Below are 18771 nucleotides of genomic sequence, written 5' to 3' on the forward strand. Positions count from 1 at the left end.
GGTGTCCCGCAAAGCGTACTGGCGTTCAAATGCTGCAGAGCAGCGGCTACCGCCTCATGGAAACTGCTGCACGCCTCCGCTTCTGCAGAGCAATTCAGGGCCTTACCTCGAGGCAAGTCCTCACGTTGAGTGTCCCGTGAGCGACACCGCATGATAGGATGCTGACTTTCTCCTTGAGTAGAGAGACTTCAGGTACGAGGTCCTCTAAGAATTCTAAGCAGAGTGTTTTCTCAGGGCAGCTCAAACGAGGGCAATGTCGAAGACTTCCAGGCCATGTTGGACTGCCTAGAAATGTGGTTCTGATGTTGTTCGAGGGCTCTGGAAATGTAGCACGCCTGAAGTAACGTGCAGTGTGTTGCCCATCACTCGGCAGACACAGAGGGCCTCCGAGGGACCTATGGGCCTCGATGTTGCTCAGTAGGCCCACAGGGGTGTGGGGGTACTCAGTGATCTTGGAACGAAAATGATGCTCACCCGAGGGGCCTAGGAGTTCTCAAAGGGTACCTTCTTTAAAATAAAGCAGAACAGCGACTAAGAGCTCATGGGAAGAGCTGCCTGCCTCCCGTTCTGCATGGCTACTCGGGGCCTTACCTCGAGGCAAGGACTCACGTTGAGATTCCCTTTAGCTCTAGAGCATGGCTAGATGAGCCCCACCCCGGCCATGGAAGCACCCTGTGTAGCCAGAGAAAACCCATTTTCTTCCCAGACCCATGCCTACGGCGTCCAGAGGCCTGACAACAGCAGAGAATTTCAGGGAGCTTCCAGGGAGCATGAATGGGGCTTTCCAAATGGAAAAGCAAGGCTAGTACCATCCCGCCCCCATTTCCATGGGCACACGCAGCATACATCCCTGTGGTTTCTGACAAGTCAAAAGAGACACAGAGCACACACTTCGTCCTTCCCTGAATCAACTCCTCGAGGCAGGGTGTTCTGCATGTAGTGAACGGCCTCAACCAAGGCGCGCCCTAGCTAGACCTCTGGGGCCGTGCCTCTTCAGAAGCCTGCAGTGCTACAGGAAAAACTGTGCTTTAGTGGCAATAGGAACGCAAGCCGACTTTCTCCTGGAGGCAGGGTGACTTCAGGTAGGAGGTCCTGGTTGGAAGGCGAAGCCTAGTGTTTTTTTTTCAGTGCCAATCAGAGTAGGGAATGAGTGCGACTTCCACGGCATGTTGGAACCTGCTAGAACCGTGCCCGTGAACCTGTGGTAGTGCTGGGGAAATCAAGCTGTCCCAAGAAAGAGTGTCCTGTTTTGCCCATCACTCGGCATACACAGTGTGAGTACGAAGGCCTACGGGCCTGGATGTTGTTTAGAAGAGCCAGGGGAGCCTGGGGGTACTCAGTGTTCTTGCAGGGAATAGGGTTTCCAGGCGAGGCACCTAGGTGTCCCGCAAAGCGTACTGGCGTTCAAATGCTGCAGAGCAGCGACTACGGCCTCATGGAAACTGCTGCACGCCTCCGCTTCTGCAGAGCAATTCAGGGCCTTACCTCGAGGCAAGTCCTCACGTTGAGTGTCCCGTGAGCGACACCGCATGGTAGGATGCTGACTTTCTCCTTGAGTAGAGAGACTTCAGGTACGAGGTCCTCTAAGAATTCTAAGCAGAGTGTTTTCTCAGGGCAGCTCAAACGAGGGCAATGTCGAAGACTTCCAGGCCATGTTGGACTGCCTAGAAATGTGGTTCTGCTGTTGTTCGAGGGCTCTGGAAATGTAGCACGCCTGAAGTAACGTGCAGTGTGTTGCCCATCACTCGGCAGACACAGAGGGCCTCCGAGGGACCTATGGGCCTCGATGTTGCTCAGGAGGCCCACAGGGGTGTGGGGGTACTCAGTGATCTTGGAACGAAAATGATGCTCACCCGAGGGGCCTAGGAGTTCTCAAAGGGTACCTTCTTTAAAATAAAGCAGAACAGCGACTAAGAGCTCATGGGAAGAGCTGCCTGCCTCCCGTTCTGCATGGCTACTCGGGGCCTTACCTCGAGGCACGGACTCACGTTGAGATTCCCTTTAGCTCTAGAGCATTACAAGAAGAGAGCCACCCCGGCCATGGAAGCACCCTGTGTAGCCAGAGAAAACCCATTTTCTTCCCAGACCCATGCCTACGGCGTCCAGAGGCCTGACAACAGCAGAGAATTTCAGGGAGCTTCCAGGGAGCATGAATGGGGCTTTCCAAATGGAAAAGCAAGGCTAGTACCATCCCGCCCCCATTTCCATGGGCACACGCAGCATACATCCCTGTGGTTTCTGACAAGTCAAAAGAGACACAGAGCACACACTGGTTCCTTCCCTGAATCAACTTCTCGAGGCAGAGTGTTCTGCATCTAGTGAACGGCCTCAACCAAGGCACGCCCTAGCTAGGCCTCTGGGCCCGGGCCTCTTCAGAAGCCTGCAGTGCTACAGGAAGAACTGTGCTTTAGTTGCAATAGGCAAGCAATCCGCCTTTCTCCTGGAGGCAGGGTGACTTCAGGTAGGAGGTCCTGGTTGGAAGGCGAAGCCTAGTGTTTTTTTTCAGTGCCAATCAGAGTAGGGAATGAGTGCGACTTCCACGGCATGTTGGAACCTGCTAGAACCGTGCCCGTGAACCTGTGGTAGTGCTGGGGAAATCAAGCTGTCCCAAGAAAGAGTGTCCTGTTTTGCCCATCACTCGGCATACACAGTGTGAGTACGAAGGCCTACGGGCCTGGATGTTGTTTAGAAGAGCCAGGGGAGCCTGGGGGTACTCAGTGTTCTTGCAGGGAATAGGGTTTCCAGGTGAGGCACCTAGGTGTCCCGCAAAGCGTACTGGCGTTCAAATGTTGCAGAGCAGCGACTACGGCCTCATGGAAACTGCTGCACGCCTCCGCTTCTGCAGAGCAATTCAGGGCCTTACCTCGAGGCAAGTCCTCACGTTGAGTGTCCCGTGAGCGACACCGCATGGTAGGATGCTGACTTTCTCCTTGAGTAGAGAGACTTCAGGTACGAGGTCCTCTAAGAATTCTAAGCAGAGTGTTTTCTCATGGCAGCTCAAACGAGGGCAATGTCGAAGACTTCCAGGCCATGTTGGACTGCCTAGAAATGTGGTTCTGATGTTGTTCGAGGGCTCTGGAAATGTAGCACGCCTGAAGTAACGTGCAGTGTGTTGCCCATCACTCGGCAGACACAGAGGGCCTCCGAGGGACCTATGGGCCTCGATGTTGCTCAGTAGGCCCACAGGGGTGTGGGGGTACTCAGTGATCTTGGAACGAAAATGATGCTCACCCGAGGGGCCTAGGAGTTCTCAAAGGGTACCTTCTTTAAAATAAAGCAGAACAGCGACTAAGAGCTCATGGGAAGAGCTGCCTGCCTCCCGTTCTGCATGGCTACTCGGGGCCTTACCTCGAGGCAAGGACTCACGTTGAGATTCCCTTTAGCTCTAGAGCATGGCTAGATGTGCCCCACCCCGGCCATGGAAGCACCCTGTGTAGCCAGAGAAAACCCATTTTCTTCCCAGACCCATGCCTACGGCGTCCAGAGGCCTGACAACAGCAGAGAATTTCAGGGAGCTTCCAGGGAGCATGAATGGGGCTTTCCAAATGGAAAAGCAAGGCTAGTACCATCCCGCCCCCATTTCCATGGGCACACGCAGCATACATCCCTGTGGTTTCTGACAAGTCAAAAGAGACACAGAGCACACACTTCGTCCTTCCCTGAATCAACTCCTCGAGGCAGGGTGTTCTGCATGTAGTGAACGGCCTCAAACAAGGCACGCCCTAGCTAGGCCTCTGGGCCCGGGCCTCTTCAGAAGCCTGCAGTGCTACAGGAAGAACTGTGCTTTAGTTGCAATAGGCAAGCAATCCGCCTTTCTCCTGGAGGCAGGGTGACTTCAGGTAGGAGGTCCTGGTTGGAAGGCGAAGCCTAGTGTTTTTTTTCAGTGCCAATCAGAGTAGGGAATGAGTGCGACTTCCACGGCATGTTGGAACCTGCTAGAACCGTGCCCGTGAACCTGTGGTAGTGCTGGGGAAATCAAGCTGTCCCAAGAAAGAGTGTCCTGTTTTGCCCATCACTCGGCATACACAGTGTGAGTACGAAGGCCTACGGGCCTGGATGTTGTTTAGAAGAGCCAGGGGAGCCTGGGGGTACTCAGTGTTCTTGCAGGGAATAGGGTTTCCAGGCGAGGCACCTAGGTGTCCCGCAAAGCGTACTGGCGTTCAAATGCTGCAGAGCAGCGACTACGGCCTCATGGAAACTGCTGCACGCCTCCGCTTCTGCAGAGCAATTCAGGGCCTTACCTCGAGGCAAGTCCTCACGTTGAGTGTCCCGTGAGCGACACCGCATGGTAGGATGCTGACTTTCTCCTTGAGTAGAGAGACTTCAGGTACGAGGTCCTCTAAGAATTCTAAGCAGAGTGTTTTCTCATGGCAGCTCAAACGAGGGCAATGTCGAAGACTTCCAGGCCATGTTGGACTGCCTAGAAATGTGGTTCTGATGTTGTTCGAGGGCTCTGGAAATGTAGCACGCCTGAAGTAACGTGCAGTGTGTTGCCCATCACTCGGCAGACACAGAGGGCCTCCGAGGGACCTATGGGCCTCGATGTTGCTCAGTAGGCCCACAGGGGTGTGGGGGTATTCAGTGATCTTAGAACGAAAATGATGCTCACCCGAGGGGCCTAGGAGTTCTCAAAGGGTACCTTCTTTAAAATAAAGCAGAACAGCGACTAAGAGCTCATGGGAAGAGCTGCCTGCCTCCCGTTCTGCATGGCTACTCGGGGCCTTACCTCGAGGCAAGGACTCACGTTGAGATTCCCTTTAGCTCTAGAGCATTACAGGAAGAGAGCCACCCCGGCCATGGAAGCACCCTGTGTAGCCAGAGAAAACCCATTTTCTTCCCAGACCCATGCCTACGGCGTCCAGAGGCCTGACAACAGCAGAGAATTTCAGGGAGCTTCCAGGGAGCATGAATGGGGCTTTCCAAATGGAAAAGCAAGGCTAGTACCATCCCGCCCCCATTTCCATGGGCACACGCAGCATACATCCCTGTGGTTTCTGACAAGTCAAAAGAGACACAGAGCACACACTTCGTCCTTCCCTGAATCAACTCCTCGAGGCAGGGTGTTCTGCATGTAGTGAACGGCCTCAACCAAGGCGCGCCCTAGCTAGACCTCTGGGCTCGTGCCTCTTCAGAAGCCTGCAGTGCTACAGGAAAAACTGTGCTTTAGTGGCAATAGGAACGCAAGCCGACTTTCTCCTGGAGGCAGGGTGACTTCAGGTAGTAGGTCCTGGTTGGAAGGCGAAGCCTAGTGTTTTTTTTTCAGTGCCAATCAGAGTAGGGAATGAGTGCGACTTCCACGGCATGTTGGAACCTGCTAGAACCGTGCCCGTGAACCTGTGGTAGTGCTGGGGAAATCAAGCTGTCCCAAGAAAGAGTGTCCTGTTTTGCCCATCACTCGGCATACACAGTGTGAGTACGAAGGCCTACGGGCCTGGATGTTGTTTAGAAGAGCCAGGGGAGCCTGGGGGTACTCAGTGTTCTTGCAGGGAATAGGGTTTCCAGGCGAGGCACCTAGGTGTCCCGCAAAGCGTACTGGCGTTCAAATGCTGCAGAGCAGCGACTACGGCCTCATGGAAACTGCTGCACGCCTCCGCTTCTGCAGAGCAATTCAGGGCCTTACCTCGAGGCAAATCCTCACGTTGAGTGTCCCGTGAGCGACACCGCATGGTAGGATGCTGACTTTCTCCTTGAGTAGAGAGACTTCAGGTACGAGGTCCTCTAAGAATTCTAAGCAGAGTGTTTTCTCAGGGCAGCTCAAACGAGGGCAATGTCGAAGACTTCCAGGCCATGTTGGACTGCCTAGAAATGTGGTTCTGATGTTGTTCGAGGGCTCTGGAAATGTAGCACGCCTGAAGTAACGTGCAGTGTGTTGCCCATCACTCGGCAGACACAGAGGGCCTCCGAGGAACCTATGGGCCTCGATGTTGCTCAGTAGGCCCACAGGGGTGTGGGGGTACTCAGTGATCTTGGAACGAAAATGATGCTCACCCGAGGGGCCTAGGCGTTCTCAAAGGGTACCTTCTTTAAAATAAAGCAGAACAGCGACTAAGAGCTCATGGGAAGAGCTGCCTGCCTCCCGTTCTGCATGGCTACTCGGGGCCTTACCTCGAGGCAAGGACTCACGTTGAGATTCCCTTTAGCTCTAGAGCATGGCTAGATGAGCCCCACCCCGGCCATGGAAGCACCCTGTGTAGCGAGAGAAAACCCATTTTCTTCCCAGACCCATGCCTACGGCGTCCAGAGGCCTGACAACAGCAGAGAATTTCAGGGAGCTTCCAGGGAGCATGAATGGGGCTTTCCAAATGGAAAAGCAAGGCTAGTACCATCCCGCCCCCATTTCCATGGGCACACGCAGCATACATCCCTGTGGTTCCTGACAAGTCAAAAGAGACACAGAGCACACACTTCGTCCTTCCCTGAATCAACTCCTCGAGGCAGGGTGTGCTGCATGTAGTGAACGGCCTCAACCAAGGCGCGCCCTAGCTAGACCTCTGGGCTCGTGCCTGTTCAGAAGCCTGCAGTGCTACAGGAAAAACTGTGCTTTAGTGGCAATAGGAACGCAAGCCGACTTTCTCCTGGAGGCAGGGTGACTTCAGGTAGGAGGTCCTGGTTGGAAGGCGAAGCCTAGTGTTTTTTTTTCAGTGCCAATCAGAGTAGGGAATGAGTGCGACTTCCACGGCATGTTGGAACCTGCTAGAACCGTGCCCGTGAACCTGTGGTAGTGCTGGGGAAATCAAGCTGTCCCAAGAAAGAGTGTCCTGTTTTGCCCATCACTCGGCATACACAGTGTGAGTACGAAGGCCTACGGGCCTGGATGTTGTTTAGAAGAGCCAGGGGAGCCTGGGGGTACTCAGTGTTCTTGCAGGGAATAGGGTTTCCAGGCGAGGCACCTAGGTGTCCCGCAAAGTGTACTGGCGTTCAAATGCTGCAGAGCAGCGACTACGGCCTCATGGAAACTGCTGCACGCCTCCGCTTCTGCAGAGCAATTCAGGGCCTTACCTCGAGGCAAGTCCTCACGTTGAGTGTCCCGTGAGCGACACCGCATGGTAGGATGCTGACTTTCTCCTTGAGTAGAGAGACTTCAGGTACGAGGTCCTCTAAGAATTCTAAGCAGAGTGTTTTCTCATGGCAGCTCAAACGAGGGCAATGTCGAAGACTTCCAGGCCATGTTGGACTGCCTAGAAATGTGGTTCTGATGTTGTTCGAGGGCTCTGGAAATGTAGCACGCCTGAAGTAACGTGCAGTGTGTTGCCCATCACTCGGCAGACACAGAGGGCCTCCGAGGGACCTATGGGCCTCAATGTTGCTCAGTAGGCCCACAGGGGTGTGGGGGTATTCAGTGATCTTAGAACGAAAATGATGCTCACCCGAGGGGCCTAGGAGTTCTCAAAGGGTACCTTCTTTAAAATAAAGCAGAACAGCGACTAAGAGCTCATGGGAAGAGCTGCCTGCCTCCCGTTCTGCATGGCTACTCGGGGCCTTACCTCGAGGCAAGGACTCACGTTGAGATTCCCTTTAGCTCTAGAGCATTACAGGAAGAGAGCCACCCCGGCCATGGAAGCACCCTGTGTAGCCAGAGAAAACCCATTTTCTTCCCAGACCCATGCCTACGGCGTCCAGAGGCCTGACAACAGCAGAGAATTTCAGGGAGCTTCCAGGGAGCATGAATGGGGCTTTCCAAATGGAAAAGCAAGGCTAGTACCATCCCGCCCCCATTTCCATGGGCACACGCAGCATACATCCCTGTGGTTTCTGACAAGTCAAAAGAGACACAGAGCACACACTGGTTCCTTCCCTGAATCAACTTCTCGAGGCAGAGTGTTCTGCATCTAGTGAACGGCCTCAACCAAGGCACGCCCTAGCTAGGCCTCTGGGCCCGGGCCTCTTCAGAAGCCTGCAGTGCTACAGGAAAAACTGTGCTTTAGTGGCAATAGGAACGCAAGCCGACTTTCTCCTGGAGGCAGGGTGACTTCAGGTAGGAGGTCCTGGTTGGAAGGCGAAGCCTAGTGTTTTTTTTCAGTGCCAATCAGAGTAGGGAATGAGTGCGACTTCCACGGCATGTTGGAACCTGCTAGAACCGTGCCCGTGAACCTGTGGTAGTGCTGGGGAAATCAAGCTGTCCCAAGAAAGAGTGTCCTGTTTTGCCCATCACTCGGCATACACAGTGTGAGTACGAAGGCCTACGGGCCTGGATGTTGTTTAGAAGAGCCAGGGGAGCCTGGGGGTACTCAGTGTTCTTGCAGGGAATAGGGTTTCCAGGCGAGGCACCTAGGTGTCCCGCAAAGCGTACTGGCGTTCAAATGTTGCAGAGCAGCGACTACGGCCTCATGGAAACTGCTGCACGCCTCCGCTTCTGCAGAGCAATTCAGGGCCTTACCTCGAGGCAAGTCCTCACGTTGAGTGTCCCGTGAGCGACACCGCATGGTAGGATGCTGACTTTCTCCTTGAGTAGAGAGACTTCAGGTACGAGGTCCTCTAAGAATTCTAAGCAGAGTGTTTTCTCATGGCAGCTCAAACGAGGGCAATGTCGAAGACTTCCAGGCCATGTTGGACTGCCTAGAAATGTGGTTCTGCTGTTGTTCGAGGGCTCTGGAAATGTAGCACGCCTGAAGTAACGTGCAGTGTGTTGCCCATCACTCGGCAGACACAGAGGGCCTCCGAGGGACCTATGGGCCTCGATGTTGCTCAGTAGGCCCACAGGGGTGTGGGGGTACTCAGTGATCTTGGAACGAAAATGATGCTCACCCGAGGGGCCTAGGAGTTCTCAAAGGGTACCTTCTTTCAAATAAAGCAGAACAGCGACTAAGAGCTCATGGGAAGAGCTGCCTGCCTCCCGTTCTGCATGGCTACTCGGGGCCTTACCTCGAGGCAAGGACTCACGTTGAGATTCCCTTTAGCTCTAGAGCATGGCTAGATGAGCCCCACCCCGGCCATGGAAGCACCCTGTGTAGCCAGAGAAAACCCATTTTCTTCCCAGACCCATGCCTACGGCGTCCAGAGGCCTGACAACAGCAGAGAATTTCAGGGAGCTTCCAGGGAGCATGAATGGGGCTTTCCAAATGGAAAAGCAAGGCTAGTACCATCCCGCCCCCATTTCCATGGGCACACGCAGCATACATCCCTGTGGTTTCTGACAAGTCAAAAGAGACACAGAGCACACACTGGTTCCTTCCCTGAATCAACTTCTCGAGGCAGAGTGTTCTGCATCTAGTGAACGGCCTCAACCAAGGCACGCCCTAGCTAGGCCTCTGGGCCCGGGCCTCTTCAGAAGCCTGCAGTGCTACAGGAAAAACTGTGCTTTAGTGGCAATAGGAACGCAAGCCGACTTTCTCCTGGAGGCAGGGTGACTTCAGGTAGGAGGTCCTGGTTGGAAGGCGAAGCCTAGTGTTTTTTTTCAGTGCCAATCAGAGTAGGGAATGAGTGCGACTTCCACGGCATGTTGGAACCTGCTAGAACCGTGCCCGTGAACCTGTGGTAGTGCTGGGGAAATCAAGCTGTCCCAAGAAAGAGTGTCCTGTTTTGCCCATCACTCGGCATACACAGTGTGAGTACGAAGGCCTACGGGCCTGGATGTTGTTTAGAAGAGCCAGGGGAGCCTGGGGGTACTCAGTGTTCTTGCAGGGAATAGGGTTTCCAGGCGAGGCACCTAGGTGTCCCGCAAAGCGTACTGGCGTTCAAATGTTGCAGAGCAGCGACTACGGCCTCATGGAAACTGCTGCACGCCTCCGCTTCTGCAGAGCAATTCAGGGCCTTACCTCGAGGCAAGTCCTCACGTTGAGTGTCCCGTGAGCGACACCGCATGGTAGGATGCTGACTTTCTCCTTGAGTAGAGAGACTTCAGGTACGAGGTCCTCTAAGAATTCTAAGCAGAGTGTTTTCTCATGGCAGCTCAAACGAGGGCAATGTCGAAGACTTCCAGGCCATGTTGGACTGCCTAGAAATGTGGTTCTGCTGTTGTTCGAGGGCTCTGGAAATGTAGCACGCCTGAAGTAACGTGCAGTGTGTTGCCCATCACTCGGCAGACACAGAGGGCCTCCGAGGGACCTATGGGCCTCGATGTTGCTCAGTAGGCCCACAGGGGTGTGGGGGTACTCAGTGATCTTGGAACGAAAATGATGCTCACCCGAGGGGCCTAGGAGTTCTCAAAGGGTACCTTCTTTCAAATAAAGCAGAACAGCGACTAAGAGCTCATGGGAAGAGCTGCCTGCCTCCCGTTCTGCATGGCTACTCGGGGCCTTACCTCGAGGCAAGGACTCACGTTGAGATTCCCTTTAGCTCTAGAGCATGGCTAGATGAGCCCCACCCCGGCCATGGAAGCACCCTGTGTAGCCAGAGAAAACCCATTTTCTTCCCAGACCCATGCCTACGGCGTCCAGAGGCCTGACAACAGCAGAGAATTTCAGGGAGCTTCCAGGGAGCATGAATGGGGCTTTCCAAATGGAAAAGCAAGGCTAGTACCATCCCGCCCCCATTTCCATGGGCACACGCAGCATACATCCCTGTGGTTTCTGACAAGTCAAAAGAGACACAGAGCACACACTGGTTCCTTCCCTGAATCAACTTCTCGAGGCAGAGTGTTCTGCATCTAGTGAACGGCCTCAACCAAGGCACGCCCTAGCTAGGCCTCTGGGCCCGGGCCTCTTCAGAAGCCTGCAGTGCTACAGGAAAAACTGTGCTTTAGTGGCAATAGGAACGCAAGCCGACTTTCTCCTGGAGGCAGGGTGACTTCAGGTAGGAGGTCCTGGTTGGAAGGCGAAGCCTAGTGTTTTTTTTGAGTGCCAATTAGAGTAGGGAATGAGTGCGACTTCCACGGCATGTTGGAACCTGCTAGAACCGTGCCCGTGAACCTGTGGTAGTGCTGGGGAAATCAAGCTGTCCCAAGAAAGAGTGTCCTGTTTTGCCCATCACTCGGCATACACAGTGTGAGTACGAAGGCCTACGGGCCTGGATGTTGTTTAGAAGAGCCAGGGGAGCCTGGGGGTACTCAGTGTTCTTGCAGGGAATAGGGTTTCCAGGCGAGGCACCTAGGTGTCCCGCAAAGCGTACTGGCGTTCAAATGTTGCAGAGCAGCGACTACGGCCTCATGGAAACTGCTGCACGCCTCCGCTTCTGCAGAGCAATTCAGGGCCTTACCTCGAGGCAAGTCCTCACGTTGAGTGTCCCGTGAGCGACCCCGCATGGTAGGATGCTGACTTTCTCCTTGAGTAGAGAGACTTCAGGTACGAGGTCCTCTAAGAATTCTAAGCAGAGTGTTTTCTCATGGCAGCTCATACGAGGGCAATGTCGAAGACTTCCAGGCCATGTTGGACTGCCTAGAAATGTGGTTCTGCTGTTGTTCGAGGGCTCTGGAAATGTAGCACGCCTGAAGTAACGTGCAGTGTGTTGCCCATCACTCGGCAGACACAGAGGGCCTTCGAGGGACCTATGGGCCTCGATGTTACTCAGTAGACCCACAGGGGTGTGGGGGTACTCAGTGATCTTGGAACGAAAATGATGCTCACCCGTGGGGCCTAGGAGTTCTCAAAGGGTACCTTCTTTAAAATAAAGCAGAACAGCGACTAAGAGCTCATGGGAAGAGCTGCCTGCCTCCCGTTCTGCATGGCTACTCGGGGCCTTACCTCGAGGCAAGGACTCACGTTGAGATTCCCTTTAGCTCTAGAGCATTACAAGAAGAGAGCCACCCCGGGAATGGAAGCACCCTGTGTAGCCAGAGAAAACCCATTTTCTTCCCAGACCCATGCCTACAGCGGCCAGTGGCCAGTGAACAGCAGAGAATTTCAGGGAGCTTCCAGGGAGCATGAATGGGGCTTTCCAAATGGAAAAGCAAGGCTAGTACCATCCCGCCCCCATTTCCATGGGCACACGCAGCATACATCCCTGTGGTTTCTGACAAGTCAAAAGAGACACAGAGCACACACTGGTTCCTTCCCTGAATCAACTTCTCGAGGCAGAGTGTTCTGCATCTAGTGAACGGCCTCAACCAAGGCACGCCCTAGCTAGGCCTCTGGGCCCGGGCCTCTTCAGAAGCCTGCAGTGCTACAGGAAGAACTGTGCTTTAGTTGCAATAGGCAAGCAATCTGCCTTTCTCCTGGAGGCAGGGTGACTTCAGGTAGGAGGTCCTGGTTGGAAGGCGAAGCCTAGTGTTTTTTTTCAGTGCCAATCAGAGTAGGGAATGAGTGCGACTTCCACGGCATGTTGGAACCTGCTAGAACCGTGCCCGTGAACCTGTGGTAGTGCTGGGGAAATCAAGCTGTCCCTAGAAAGAGTGTACTGTTTTGCCCATCACTCGGCATACACAGTGTGAGTACGAAGGCCTACGGGCCTGGATGTTGTTTAGAAGAGCCAGGGGAGCCTGGGGGTACTCAGTGTTCTTGCAGGGAATAGGGTTTCCAGGCGAGGCACCTAGGTGTCCCGCAAAGCGTACTGGCGTTCAAATGCTGCAGAGCAGCGGCTACCGCCTCATGGAAACTGCTGCACGCCTCCGCTTCTGCAGAGCAATTCAGGGCCTTACCTCGAGGCAAGTCCTCACGTTGAGTGTCCCGTGAGCGACACCGCATGGTAGGATGCTGACTTTCTCCTTGAGTAGAGAGACTTCAGGTACGAGGTCCTCTAAGAATTCTAAGCAGAGTGTTTTCTCATGGCAGCTCAAACGAGGGCAATGTTGAAGACTTCCAGGCCATGTTGGACTGCCTAGAAATGTGGTTCTGATGTTGTTCGAGGGCTCTGGAAATGTAGCACGCCTGAAGTAACGTGCAGTGTGTTGCCCATCACTCGGCAGACACAGAGGGCCTCCGAGGGACCTATGGGCCTCGATGTTGCTCAGTAGGCCCACAGGGGTGTGGGGGTACTCAGTGATCTTGGAACGAAAATGATGCTCACCCGAGGGGCCTAGGAGTTCTCAAAGGGTACCTTCTTTCAAATAAAGCAGAACAGCGACTAAGAGCTCATGGGAAGAGCTGCCTGCCTCCCGTTCTGCATGGCTACTCGGGGCCTTACCTCGAGGCAAGGACTCACGTTGAGATTCCCTTTAGCTCTAGAGCATGGCTAGATGAGCCCCACCCCGGCCATGGAAGCACCCTGTGTAGCCAGAGAAAACCCATTTTCTTCCCAGACCCATGCCTACGGCGTCCAGAGGCCTGACAACAGCAGAGAATTTCAGGGAGCTTCCAGGGAGCATGAATGGGGCTTTCCAAATGGAAAAGCAAGGCTAGTACCATCCCGCCCCCATTTCCATGGGCACACGCAGCATACATCCCTGTGGTTTCTGACAAGTCAAAAGAGACACAGAGCACACACTGGTTCCTTCCCTGAATCAACTTCTCGAGGCAGAGTGTTCTGCATCTAGTGAACGGCCTCAACCAAGGCACGCCCTAGCTAGGCCTCTGGGCCCGGGCCTCTTCAGAAGCCTGCAGTGCTACAGGAAGAACTGTGCTTTAGTTGCAATAGGCAAGCAATCCGCCTTTCTCCTGGAGGCAGGGTGACTTCAGGTAGGAGGTCCTGGTTGGAAGGCGAAGCCTAGTGTTTTTTTTCAGTGCCAATCAGAGTAGGGAATGAGTGCGACTTCCACGGCATGTTGGAACCTGCTAGAACCGTGCCCGTGAACCTGTGGTAGTGCTGGGGAAATCAAGCTGTCCCAAGAAAGAGTGTCCTGTTTTGCCCATCACTCGGCATACACAGTGTGAGTACGAAGGCCTACGGGCCTGGATGTTGTTTAGAAGAGCCAGGGGAGCCTGGGGGTACTCAGTGTTCTTGCAGGGAATAGGGTTTCCAGGCGAGGCACCTAGGTGTCCCGCAAAGCGTACTGGCGTTCAAATGCTGCAGAGCAGCGGCTACCGCCTCATGGAAACTGCTGCACGCCTCCGCTTCTGCAGAGCAATTCAGGGCCTTACCTCGAGGCAAGTCCTCACGTTGAGTGTCCCGTGAGTGACACCGCATGGTAGGATGCTGACTTTCTCCTTGAGTAGAGAGACTTCAGGTACGAGGTCCTCTAAGAATTCTAAGCAGAGTGTTTTCTCATGGCAGCTCAAACGAGGGCAATGTCGAAGACTTCCAGGCCATGTTGGACTGCCTAGAAATGTGGTTCTGCTGTTGTTCGAGGGCTCTGGAAATGTAGCACGCCTGAAGTAACGTGCAGTGTGTTGCCCATCACTCGACAGACACAGAGGGCCTCCGAGGGACCTATGGGCCTCGATGTTGCTCAGTAGGCCCACAGGGGTGTGGGAGTACTCAGTGATCTTGGAACGAAAATGATGCTCACCCGAGGGGCCTAGGAGTTCTCAAAGGGTACCTTCTTTAAAATAAAGCAGAACAGCGACTAAGAGCTCATGGGAAGAGCTGCCTGCCTCCCGTTCTGCATGGCTACTCGGGGCCTTACCTCGAGGCAAGGACTCACGTTGAGATTCCCTTTAGCTCTAGAGCATGGCTAGATGAGCCCCACCCCGGCCATGGAAGCACCCTGTGTAGCCAGAGAAAACGCATTTTCTTCCCAGACCCATGCCTACGGCGTCCAGAGGCCTGACAACAGCAGAGAATTTCAGGGAGCTTCCAGGGAGCATGAATGGGGCTTTCCAAATGGAAAAGCAAGGCTAGTACCATCCCGCCCCCATTTCCATGCGCACATGCAGCATACATCCCTGTGGTTTCTGACAAGTCAAAAGAGACACAGAGCACACACTTCGTCCTTCCCTGAATCAACTCCTCGAGGCAGGGTGTTCTGCATGTAGTGAACGGCCTCAACCAAGGCGCGCCCTAGCTAGACCTCTGGGCCCGTGCCTCTTCAGAAGCCTGCAGTGCTACAGGAAAAACTGTGCTTTAGTGGCAATAGGAACGCAAGCCGACTTTCTCCTGGAGGCAGGGTGACTTCAGGTAGGAGGTCCTGGTTGGAAGGCGAAGCCTAGTGTTTTTTTTTCAGTGCCAATCAGAGTAGGGAATGAGTGCGACTTCCACGGCATGTTGGAACCTGCTAGAACCGTGCCCGTGAACCTGTGGTAGTGCTGGGGAAATCAAGCTGTCCCAAGAAAGAGTGTCCTGTTTTGCCCATCACTCGGCATACACAGTGTGAGTACGAAGGCCTACGGGCCTGGATGTTGTTTAGAAGAGCCAGGGGAGCCTGGGGGTACTCAGTGTTCTTGCAGGGAATAGGGTTTCCAGGCGAGGCACCTAGGTGTCCCGCAAAGCGTACTGGCGTTCAAATGCTGCAGAGCAGCGACTACGGCCTCATGGAAACTGCTGCACGCCTCCGCTTCTGCAGAGCAATTCAGGGCCTTACCTCGAGGCAAGTCCTCACGTAGAGTGTCCCGTGAGCGACACCGCATGGTAGGATGCTGTCTTTCTCCTTGAGTAGAGAGACTTCAGGTACGAGGTCCTCTAAGAATTCTAAGCAGAGTGTTTTCTCATGGCAGCTCAAACGAGGGCAATGTCGAAGACTTCCAGGCCATGTTGGACTGCCTAGAAATGTGGTTCTGATGTTGTTCGAGGGCTCTGGAAATGTAGCACGCCTGAAGTAACGTGCAGTGTGTTGCCCATCACTCGACAGACACAGAGGGCCTCCGAGGGACCTATGGGCCTCGATGTTGCTCAGTAGGCCCACAGGGGTGTGGGGGTACTCAGTGATCTTGGAACGAAAATGATGCTCACCCGAGGGGCCTAGGAGTTCTCAAAGGGTACCTTCTTTAAAATAAAGCAGAACAGCGACTAAGAGCTCATGGGAAGAGCTGCCTGCCTCCCGTTCTGCATGGCTACTCGGGGCCTTACCTCGAGGCAAGGACTCACGTTGAGATTCCCTTTAGCTCTAGAGCATGGCTAGATGAGCCCCAGCCCGGCCATGGAAGCACCCTGTGTAGCCAGAGAAAACCCATTTTCTTCCCAGACCCATGCCTACGGCGTCCAGAGGCCTGACAACAGCAGAGAATTTCAGGGAGCTTCCAGGGAGCATGAATGGGGCTTTCCAAATGGAAAAGCAAGGCTAGTACCATCCCGCCCCCATTTCCATGCGCACATGCAGCATACATCCCTGTGGTTTCTGACAAGTCAAAAGAGACACAGAGCACACACTTCGTCCTTCCCTGAATCAACTCCTCGAGGCAGGGTGTTCTGCATGTAGTGAACGGCCTCAACCAAGGCGCGCCCTAGCTAGACCTCTGGGCCCGTGCCTCTTCAGAAGCCTGCAGTGCTACCGGAAAAACTGTGCTTTAGTGGCAATAGGAACGCAAGCCGACTTTCTCCTGGAGGCAGGGTGACTTCAGGTAGGAGGTCCTGGTTGGAAGGCGAAGCCTAGTGTTTTTTTTCAGTGCCAATCAGAGTAGGGAATGAGTGCGACTTCCACGGCATGTTGGAACCTGCTAGAACCGTGCCCGTGAACCTGTGGTAGTGCTGGGGAAATCAAGCTGTCCCAAGAAAGAGTGTCCTGTTTTGCCCATCACTCGGCATACACAGTGTGAGTACGAAGGCCTACGGGCCTGGATGTTGTTTAGAAGAGCCAGGGGAGCCTGGGGGTACTCAGTGTTCTTGCAGGGAATAGGGTTTCCAGGCGAGGCACCTAGGTGTCCCGCAAAGCGTACTGGCGTTCAAATGCTGCAGAGCAGCGACTACGGCCTCATGGAAACTGCTGCACGCCTCCGCTTCTGCAGAGCAATTCAGGGCCTTACCTCGAGGCAAGTCCTCACGTTGAGTGTCCCATGAGCGACACCGCATGGTAGGATGCTGACTTTCTCCTTGAGTAGAGAGACTTCAGGTACGAGGTCCTCTAAGAATTCTAAGCAGAGTGTTTTCTCATGGCAGCTCAAACGAGGGCAATGTCGAAGACTTCCAGGCCATGTTGGACTGCCTAGAAATGTGGTTCTGCTGTTGTTCGAGGGCTCTGGAAATGTAGCACGCCTGAAGTAACGTGCAGTGTGTTGCCCATCACTCGGCAGACACAGAGGGCCTTCGAGGGACCTATGGGCCTCGATGTTGCTCAGTAGACCCACAGGGGTGTGGGGGTACTCAGTGATCTTGGAACGAAAATGATGCTCACCCGTGGGGCCTAGGAGTTCTCAAAGGGTACCTTCTTTAAAATAAAGCAGAACAGCGACTAAGAGCTCATGGGAAGAGCTGCCTGCCTCCCGTTCTGCATGGCTACTCGGGGCCTTACCTCGAGGCAAGGACTCACGTTGAGATTCCCTTTAGCTCTAGAGCATGGCTAGATGAGCCCCACCCCGGCCATGGAAGCACCCTGTGTAGCCAGAGAAAACCCATTTTCTTCCCAGACCCATGCCTACGGCGTCCAGAGGCCTGACAACAGCAGAGAATTTCAGGGAGCTTCCAGGGAGCATGAATGGGGCTTTCCAAATGGAAAAGCAAGGCTAGTACCATCCCGCCCCCATTTCCATGGGCACACGCAGCATACATCCCTGTGGTTTCTGACAAGTCAAAAGAGACACAGAGCACACACTGGTTCCTTCCCTGAATCAACTTCTCGAGGCAGAGTGTTCTGCATCTAGTGAACGGCCTCAACCAAGGCACGCCCTAGCTAGGCCTCTGGGCCCGGGCCTCTTCAGAAGCCTGCAGTGCTACAGGAAGAACTGTGCTTTAGTTGCAATAGGCAAGCAATCCGCCTTTCTCCTGGAGGCAGGGTGACTTCAGGTAGGAGGTCCTGGTTGGAAGGCGAAGCCTAGTGTTTTTTTTCAGTGCCAATCAGAGTAGGGAATGAGTGCGACTTCCACGGCATGTTGGAACCTGCTAGAACCATGCCCGTGAACCTGTGGTAGTGCTGGGGAAATCAAGCTGTCCCAAGAAAGAGTGTCCTGTTTTGCCCATCACTCGGCATACACAGTGTGAGTACGAAGGCCTACGGGCCTGGATGTTGTTTAGAAGAGCCAGGGGAGCCTGGGGGTACTCAGTGTTCTTGCAGGGAATAGGGTTTCCAGGCGAGGCACCTAGGTGTCCCACAAAGCGTACTGGCGTTCAAATGCTGCAGAGCAGCGGCTACCGCCTCATGGAAACTGCTGCACGCCTCCGCTTCTGCAGAGCAATTCAGGGCCTTACCTCGAGGCAAGTCCTCACGTTGAGTGTCCCGTGAGCGACACCGCATGGTAGGATGCTGTCTTTCTCCTTGAGTAGAGAGACTTCAGGTACGAGGTCCTCTAAGAATTCTAAGCAGAGTGTTTTCTCATGGCAGCTCAAACGAGGGCAATGTCGAAGACTTCCAGGCCATGTTGGACTGCCTAGAAATGTGGTTCTGATGTTGTTCGAGGGCTCTGGAAATGTAGCACGCCTGAAGTAACGTGCAGTGTGTTGCCCATCACTCGACAGACACAGAGGGCCTCCGAGGGACCTATGGGCCTCGATGTTGCTCAGTAGGCCCACAGGGGTGTGGGGGTACTCAGTGATCTTGGAACGAAAATGATGCTCACCCGAGGGGCCTAGGAGTTCTCAAAGGGTACCTTCTTTAAAATAAAGCAGAACAGCGACTAAGAGCTCATGGGAAGAGCTGCCTGCCTCCCGTTCTGCATGGCTACTCGGGGCCTTACCTCGAGGCAAGGACTCACGTTGAGATTCCCTTTAGCTCTAGAGCATGGCTAGATGAGCCCCACCCCGGCCATGGAAGCACCCTGTGTAGCCAGAGAAAACCCATTTTCTTCCCAGACCCATGCCTACGGCGTCCAGAGGCCTGACAACAGCAGAGAATTTCAGGGAGCTTCCAGGGAGCATGAATGGGGCTTTCCAAATGGAAAAGCAAGGCTAGTACCATCCCGCCCCCATTTCCATGCGCACATGCAGCATACATCCCTG

This window comes from Eubalaena glacialis, chromosome 1 (assembly GCF_028564815.1).
Source record: "Eubalaena glacialis isolate mEubGla1 chromosome 1, mEubGla1.1.hap2.+ XY, whole genome shotgun sequence".
NCBI classification, from domain to species: domain Eukaryota; kingdom Metazoa; phylum Chordata; class Mammalia; order Artiodactyla; family Balaenidae; genus Eubalaena; species Eubalaena glacialis.